Source organism: Hibiscus syriacus, unplaced genomic scaffold (assembly GCF_006381635.1).
Source record: "Hibiscus syriacus cultivar Baekdansim isolate YM2019G1 unplaced genomic scaffold, ASM638163v2 tig00111099_pilon, whole genome shotgun sequence".
Lineage (NCBI taxonomy): Eukaryota > Viridiplantae > Streptophyta > Magnoliopsida > Malvales > Malvaceae > Hibiscus > Hibiscus syriacus.
The window spans coordinates 149,905-156,256 of record NW_024062984.1 but is presented as its reverse complement, the minus strand read 5'-3'; the positions used below and the strand labels follow the sequence as shown (position 1 = coordinate 156,256).

At 40.0% G+C, this 6,352-nt stretch overlaps 1 pseudogene; it reads left to right on the top strand.

Annotated features, from left to right (window-relative positions):
* On the top strand, positions 1–4,884 carry LOC120153316 (annotated as a pseudogene).
* Positions 4,885–6,352: the final 1,468 nt, after the last annotated feature.

Below are 6,352 nucleotides of genomic sequence, written 5' to 3'. Positions count from 1 at the left end.
GACTTGTCTGATTTGTCAGACTCTTGGGCCTTCTTTGAAGCCAAGAGAAAGGAAAAGATGTTTTCTTTTTTGTCTCTCTCGGCTGTTTCACCTTGAATTCAATTCTCTGAGTTCATCTCCTCGACTATACACCATGAATGATTTCACCAAAAAGCTTTCAGTCTTAACCCTTTTCCATTTCACCTTCCTCCACACCCTAACCATCGCCTCCTCCGATGGCTCGCCTAAGCCTTACGCGCTTCATGACAACATAGCCCTCGATTGTGGCTCCACTGCCAACGGAACTGATCTTTCAGGCCGATCCTGGATCACAGACAACACCATTTATTTAGATCACTCCAATAAGGTGTCTGTTATCTCAGCTTCTCCAGCACAGGGAAACCCCATACCTTATTCAACAGCCCGCCTGTCTCGCTCCGAGTTCACCTACTCGTTCAAAGTCACACCGGGACCAAAGTTCATTCGCCTCCACTTTTACCCAACTTCATATCATGAATTCGACCGATCAAGTTCCTTTTTCGATGTCCATGTTGGTGGTTATACCCTCCTAAGAAACTTTAGCGCTTCCCTTGCTGCTGATGATCTTAAACTAGAGGTCTTTTATCTTGAATTTTGCTTGTATGTTGATGAAGGAAAGCTGAACATGCTGTTCAGCCCGAATCCTAATGTGCCGGATTCTTATGCTTTCGTCAACGGAATCCAAATCACGTCCATGCCCGGCAACCTTTACTATACTTCCGATGATGATACTGGGTTCAATTTTATGAACCAGGTGAACCCGTATCGGATCCTGAAGAACCAGGCTCTTCAAACTTTATACCGGGTGAATGTCGGCGGCAGCTTCATTTCACCTGAAGATGATACCGGTATGTATCGGAGCTGGTTTGAGGACGGTTATTACTTGACTAATGGTGGACATAGTGTTCTTCCTGTTAATCTTAGCATTAACCCCAGTTTCAGCGTGATACCAAATTACAGTGCCCCGACCCCGGTGTATAAGACAGCCAGGACTATGGGACAGACAAAACTGTGAATGAGAACTACAGACTCACTTGGGAGTTCCGAGTTGATGTCGGGTTCACTTACTATATCAGGTTACACTTCTGTGAATTCCAGAGAGAAATATCAGAGCCTGGTGACAGAGTATTTCAGATTTACATCGACAACATCGTGGCCGAACATCAAGCGGATGTGATTTCTTGGGCCGGTGGACGAGGGGTGCCGGTCTATCGAGACTACGCCGTGATGATCGGTAGAGCGGGAAAGGAAATGGAAAGGAACATATCCATAGCAGTTCACCCTGCACCGGCTTGGAGGACTAAATACTCGGATGCTATCCTGAATGGGGTTGAAATCTTCAAATTGAGCAATGAAGGAAATCTGGCAGGATCCAATCCTCAAGGAATACATATCAGCCCCCCTATAAAATCTCTTCCACCACCGAGGCCAAAGTACAATATCAGAACCGCATTCCTCATTGTGGTCGGAATTGTATCGGCCTTTGTCACGGTCTCTGCTCTATATATCTTGATTTTCCGGCCAAAATCGAGAGTAGAAGGATCTTCATCATGGTACGAACTCTCAAATAAGGATTACTCTTCAGTGGATAGAAGTGGTAAAGTGTACACTAGTGATGGCAAGCATTCCAAGGATACCAAGGAGTGCGATATCCTTCTAAAAGGCATTGTCTTGGGTTTTTTCCTTTCTTTTTGAATCAAATGTGTGTATCAATGAAAGCTGAAGCATGTATTTTGCTGATTAAATATTTTCAATAAATGGTTAAAGACTATATAAAGAGCAAAAGAATAAATAATTACAATTTATGATGCTTCAAAAAGAATAACAATAATTGTACATGTTGCTTGGGATCTGATTACACTCTTTTAACTTCATTGGGGGGTGGGGTGAGTATCAACAACAACATTTTAATGGCTTCACATATTTTTTTCACTTTTATGTTGGGTTTCTATGTTATTAAGGAAAAATTATTAGATGAATTGGGTTCAACATGTCACCGATGATCCCAATTAATAAAATTCATATATCTCATTTTTTAAGGTGAATTTTCACGTCTTTATCCCATTTAATACAGAGTAACCGAGTAAATAGTTCTTTGGAAGTTTCTTTGAGAGGAATGAATCTTATTGATTGAGATCATAGACAACGTGATGAGTCGGGTGGTTTAATAATTTTCGTTATTGAGAGGATACCAGTCGGTGGAAGAGTTGGAAAAAAAACACTCATAAGCCGATCATTAATATACTAAGTCAACTACAATGTCGTTACTCTTGGAAGATTTTACAAATGCTGTTATCAGTCTTCTCATCCTTAGCTGGTTTACGTTTCCAGTAATCCTTAGCTGGAACAAATAGTTCGCTGTTTAATTTGATACTCAATTGACCTTCAAGCATACTCTGCTATAAAACTTTTCAAAGTTGCAGGCTTCTATGACACAATACTAAAACAACAATGCTTTTCTTATTTACTGTCCTCGCCCTTTTTTCTTCACCTTCCATGACAATTCTGCTCCTTACACTCCAACTGATTACATACTTTTGAACTCCGGTGCTTCATCAAACACTACGTCCGGTGACGAAAGACAATGGGTTGCCGATGCCGATGACGACCGATATTCTAATACCACTTCTTTTTCATCCATTGCCTCATATCAAGAACCGTCTGTCACTGAAGTTCCTTACATCACAGCACGTATCTTTCATGGCGAATTCACATACAGATTCCCCGTTTCACCGGGCGCCAAGTTTCTTCGTTTATACTTTTATCCGAATGAATACTCTGGCCTAGATATAACCACTTCCTTCTTCTCTGTTATTGCTAACAATTACATCCTCATGAGCAATTTCAGTGCCTATTTACTTTGTTCTGCAAGTCCTCCACAAGCCTTTGTTGTCAAAGAATATGTCATCACTGTTGGTAACAAGCAGATGCTGGACGTCACCTTCGCCCCTATGCCGGATTCTTTCGCTTTTATCAATGGGATTGAAATCGTTTCGATGCCTGAAAATCTCTATACAGGACAGACGTATGGCTCTCTTTCCTTGTTGGACACCGATTACTTTTTCGAGCTTGAAAACACCACTGCTCTAGAAACTGCTTATCGGCTAAATGTTGGTGGAAGCGATATTTTAAATGTTGACGATTCGGGGATGTTCCGGACATGGAATCAAGATGTTGATTATATCTTCGGGGCAGCATTTGGAGTTACAAGGCCCTATCAGCCTAATGTGACAATCGAATACACCGAGGCCACACCGGTGTATATGGCACCGGAAGTTGTGTACGCAACCGCTCGTACTATGGGGCCGACTGCAAATATTAACTTGAACTACAACCTTACATGGCTTTTCACGGTTGATCCGGGGTTTTACTACATCGTTAGGCTCCATTTTTGCGAGACCTCTCTACAGCTTGCGAATCAGCGTGTGTTTGATATATATATCAATAATCATACCGCTGAGGAAGCCATGGATGTTATTGCTTCGAGCGGTGGTAATGGCATTCCAGTCTACAGAGACTATAAGGTGTGGGTGTCACAAAGTGTAAATGATTTATGGGTGGCATTACATCCACAAACACGTGGTAAACCACAGTTCTATGATGCGCTTTTGAATGGTATAGAGATTTTCAAGTTGAGCAACTGGGATGGTAGCCTTGCCGCTCCGAACCCTCGACCGGAGATGGCTCCTATGATGCAAAAACATTCGACGAAGAAGGGAACATTTTCGAAACAAAAAAGGGTCATCCTCGGAGCTACACTAAGCAGCATGGTATCAATGGTTCTGATATTCGTTTTCTGGCTGAGGAAACATCTTTTGTCTATAACGGAATCCTTAAACAGTAGGAAAGTTTCACCTATCCGATGCAAGCGCATCTCACTTGTCGACATCCTCACCGCGACAAATAACTTCGACGATGCTCTCATTGTAGGGCGCGGAGGCTTTGGCAACGTGTACAAGGGTCGCCTTCCGGCTACTCAATACGAGGTGGCGATTAAGCGACTAAATTCCAATTCTCACCAAGGTGAAAGTGAGTTTTGGGCAGAAATTGAGATGCTCTCACAGCTTCGCTACATTAATCTTGTCTCTCTTATAGGATATTGTGACGAAAACCATGAGATGATTCTTGTTTATGATTATATGGTGAATGGAACCCTTCGCCATCACCTCTATAACAACGATAACACCCCTCTCCCATGGAAGCAGAGGTTGCGAATCTGCATCGGTGCAGCTCGTGGACTAGAGTACCTTCATTCAGGAGCAGTTCAGAGAATCATTCACCGAGACGTGAAGACTACCAATATTTTGTTGGACGAGACATGGGTAGCTAAAGTCTCGGATTTCGGGTTATCAAAAACAGGTCATGTTTTCATGGAAAATGCTCCGATCACAACAATGGTGAAAGGTACATTTGGATACATAGATCCCGAGTATTATCAGAGGCTACAACTGACTGAAAATCGGATGTATACTCATTCGGAGTGGTGCTATTGGAAGTGTTGTGTGCTAGACCCGTAGTTGACACAAGATTGGAGGAGGATCAAATATGTTTGGCTGACTGGGCTCTCAAGTGTGTAGAGAATGAAACCATTGAGCAAATCATAGACCCTTACTTGCAAGGTAAGATTGCAGCAGAGTGTTTGCGAGTATTTGTTGAGATTGCCAAAAACTGCCTAAACGATGTGGGAGTTGAAAGACCAAAAATGAGCGATGTGGTGGGAATGCTCGAGTTTGCCCTGCAGCTGCAGGAAACTGCAGAAACAAAACAGATGGTCGTCGAAGCTGGTGATGCAATGGACTGGCCCCATACGATTGATGATGTTGTGTAATTTTCTGATGTGGGTCTTTGTAGACAAATCAATTTTCATCAATTCAATAGTCGTCACTTTCTTGAGACAATATTATATTAAAAACCCAATTAATTATTTTTTTAACAGTAAACCCTTGACATATTTGTTTAAAAAGTATTCCTCAAACTACACACATAGTACTCTTCGAGTCATATTGAAACTATTTCACATTTTATAAGATGCGAGATACTGTGCATTTTCAAATTTTTCAATTTAATATTTTTATTTAGAATGCGAGGTATATGAGATATTACAAAATTATCGTTCACAAAAGTTTTGAGATTTAAATTTTAAAAAGATTCCCGCTACCTATCACTTCGTACAATACGAGTTTTTTTTTCTCTTGCTTTGGAGGGAGTGCGAGGACTATTATAAATAGGTCTCTCAACCTGAATTCTTCACACATTCGCTAAAAAAAATTCTATGTCATATTATCTCTCATATTATTATGGCGGGACTACTGATAGATGATCTTCCACATGTATGCACTTATTGACGGGAAAATTCGACAGTAATTTTTATTTATTTATTTATTTGGATTTATTTATTTATTTATTGATTAATTTTTTTATTTATGGTGGATTTATTTATTTTGAATTTGTTTATTTATTTATTTATTTTGAATTTATTTTATTGTTTCGAATTTATTTATTTATTTATTTGAAGGGATATGAACGTTCGTTGATGAGTTTTATCAACCTTTCACGTCCTCTAATGATGGTATTATTTCATACTTGCACGAAGCCAGTTTTGGTTATATTGGCATTGCAACTGGTGGTACGAAGTTGCACCTTCCATTAATAAACACGTTGATTGAAAGGTGGAGACTGGAGATGCACATGTTCCATCATCCTTGTGGGCAGACGACTATTACCCTTGAAGATATCACATACCATCTTGGGCTACTTGTTGATGCAAATCCTATTACCGGTATGACTTATGGGAACTGGGGAACCTTGTGTGAGAAACTGCTTGAAGTTACTTCGATGGAGGAAAGATCTACATTAAATTTTTGGATGACAATTTTACATAGCTCCCCGCCGATGTTGCTATAGAAATTGAACACATAATTATTTAAATCTATATTTATTTATTGTAATTTCTTTCTTTATAATATTTAAATTTTGTTTTAGTTTATGTTATTATAATTTTTTACGATAAATTTTTAATGTATTCACACCATTTTTATTTTATAGCAATTTGCTCCTGCTCATATTTTACAAGTTATTGGGGGATCTTGATGCATGATAAATTCCGAAACAAAGTGCATCTGACTTGGTTGTATCATCTACGCGATTTGCAAGCCTTTAAAAATAAGAGTTGGGGATCGACATTGTTGGTATGTTTGTTCCAGAAGCTTTGTAAAGGTGTTAATGCAAACAAACAAGCACTTGGAGGATGTTTGATGTTGTTACATTCGTGGGCTTGGTTTCGAATGCCCTTTCCTTCACAACCGACCCATTACAATTTCCACTACTTCAGAGG